Source organism: Canis lupus, chromosome 27 (genome assembly GCF_011100685.1).
Source record: "Canis lupus familiaris isolate Mischka breed German Shepherd chromosome 27, alternate assembly UU_Cfam_GSD_1.0, whole genome shotgun sequence".
NCBI classification, from domain to species: Eukaryota; Metazoa; Chordata; class Mammalia; order Carnivora; family Canidae; genus Canis; species Canis lupus.
The window spans coordinates 35,709,328-35,712,030 of record NC_049248.1 but is presented as its reverse complement, the minus strand read 5'-3'; the positions used below and the strand labels follow the sequence as shown (position 1 = coordinate 35,712,030).

Sequence of the window (2,703 nt, the reverse complement as noted above, 5' to 3'; positions counted from 1 at the left end):
AAAAAATAAGACAAAAAGACATACACTTGCCCTGGTAGAAACAACATTGTTTTGTGAGAAATGTTTTCTGGAAGATTAGGAAGAAACCTTTAAAACAAACATACTTTCCAACATATTGCAGAATTATTAGACTTTGGTTAGATTATTCTTTTGTTGGGGTAGGATAACGTATTAGAGAAAGTAGGCCTCTCAAGGCAGAGCAGTAAGAAGAAAGATCAATACATATTGACACTCTTCTGTGAAGATGGTATATAAAAAGAAGATGGGAAAACAAACTGTGGACCGAGACACCATCAATCTTTTTCATCATTGTGCCGTCAGATCTGGCCAAGACAGCAAAGCAAAGAGATGAGTTCCTCTTCTCTTCTGATGTTATGAAGGTAGTTTGCTTTTAAGCTATTTTGTTGAGTGCTAATTTATTCCCTATGTAAAGAACCTAATTTACATCATGATTATTTGTTATGCTCTAAAGATAGATAATTGTTCTCACCTTTTCTCTCCCTTAACTTAGCTTTTTAGTACCTTTTCTGGAGTCTCATAGATGATGTTGTCGTTTTAAAAATACTTTCAGGAAGCTATCTATCCATTTTGTGAGTCAAAGTCCATGAAATGTGTTACTATCAGAATTTATACAATTGTTTTGTCTGTATTTGGCTACCATAAATTTTGTCAACAGTCACTGATACTGAATGTGGACCATCCTAGACAAATGGTAGGTGCCAACTTCTAGTCCAAACAGTAGACACGCATACATGCACACATAGACCCTACTGAAAACATTTATCATAACAGTACAAAATTACTTGGCAGAATTAATTTCAATTCTCTGAAATTTTGAATTACCTATTAAACCCTCTTCCTCTGCAAATTAGCAATTAAGGAAAAGAAGAATGTATATGCAATGCATCATAATTCTATTTTTAACCTTCATTGAAAAATATGGCCGAACCCATTAATTCAAACGAGAGGAAAATTGTTCCATGCCATTGTTTATTTTCAGAAGAACTTAATATCTTCATTTAAATTCAAAACACGATAATGTAAGACAAAGTCTCATCCCTTATATTCATATATGTTAATGTAAGTTATTGCCTAATCACCTACTTAGGATTATCTATACATTTTTTTTTTGTTTTCTTGTTTCTTACAGGAAGCCATTTTTCAAGGAATACAATTCTCTGCAGTATTGGCTTTGATAAAATGCATAACATGTGTTCCTATCCCTTATTATTAAATTACCATATTGTATTTACTTATAATATTTTCATAAAATATAATATTTCCTTGTAGGTGGGCATCTGTAAATGGTTTTTAAAGAGTTATCTGGTTTTTGAGGGGAGATAACTTGATGAACAAGTGATAGAATATAGGACATTGAATATGGACTAATAACAGAACCCACCCAAAAGAAGAAGAAATGGTTAAACAAAATCTGAAGATGAATGGAAATCAAGAGAAGCAGGGTGAGGAAGACTAGAGGTAAGAAGGAAGAAAAACTACAAAAAGATACGAGATGGAAGGTTAAGCAACATGGCAAGGGGTCAAAGTGTAAGGAAGCAGAAGTCAGGGAGCCTGAGAGCCAGAGTCAGAATCACACACCATGGTGTGTGACAGCTTTGTCTGACCTGTGCAGAGGTTCCATTTGTGGGGCCAGGGTGAAGATCAGCGACCTTTATGGGCAGTCAGATGCCCTAAGATTATCTAAGAGAGTGAAGTCAAGAATCTGTGCACTAAGACAGGAGAGATCTTGGTAGAAGAGAGCAATGGGCAGAGGGCGGAGTCACCAGTCACAGTGTGGTGACGTCCTTGGACAATTCTGTGATTTTAAGTAGCTGTTTGGTGTGCATGGTGAGTGCCCGAGAGCAATGACCTTTCCTTAGGAGACTATGGATCATGGATTCTGGGCATTGAAGCATTCCTCCTGCTGCTGGTACTCAATGTTCAATGTGCTGACTATATCACCAAGATCCTGGGGAACCACAAGAGTCACCAGATCCCCTGGTCATATGGCTTCTATGATGAGTGCCTGCACAAATATGGCTTGGTCACCATGTGGTGCTACTGACCTGAGATCTTTGACTATCTTAGCCTCTCAGTCTTTGCATGCATGGGTGCTCTCTCCCTCCATCTAGACTCTAGACCATATTCAGATGACTGATTGAAAACAAGGGGTGCCTCACCATAGGGCCATGCTTTTGTCTGTGTGTGACCTGTTCTTGTCTGACCCTGAAGACAGCCCATGGGACTGGCTACCAATTTGGCAGTAACATGCAGCCAACAACATTGGCGTGATCTATTATGCCCACCAACTGGTGAGGGAAGGTTACAGGCAACACTTTAACGAAACTGTGCTCACTAAGCTGTTTCTATCATTGTGGGACTGCGGCAGCTATCTGGGAGCCAGATAAGCATCTCTAGAAAGACTTCATAATCTTTCAGGCTGCCTCACAAAAACATGGGGCATCCCCTCCTAGAAGCTTGTAGCCAACTACTGCAAGTGACCCTTTGGCCATTCCAGCAGGCCTTCAGACCACTGTGACTTTGCCTTTTTCTCCAGACAGAGGCTGGGCATTGGGACTGAGGGATTGTCCCTGTCTCTACCCTCCTGCTCAAAGAGGACACTTCAAGAACAAAGACTTTCTCTGGGGAGGCTTAGAGCCTCAAGTCCATGCTCCTCTCCCTTCTCCTTACTTGAACCATTAA

At 39.8% G+C, this 2,703-nt stretch overlaps 1 pseudogene; it reads left to right on the top strand.

Annotated features, from left to right (window-relative positions):
* Positions 1-244: 244 nt before the first annotated feature.
* LOC119866349 lies at positions 245-2,501 on the top strand (annotated as a pseudogene).
* Positions 2,502-2,703: the final 202 nt, after the last annotated feature.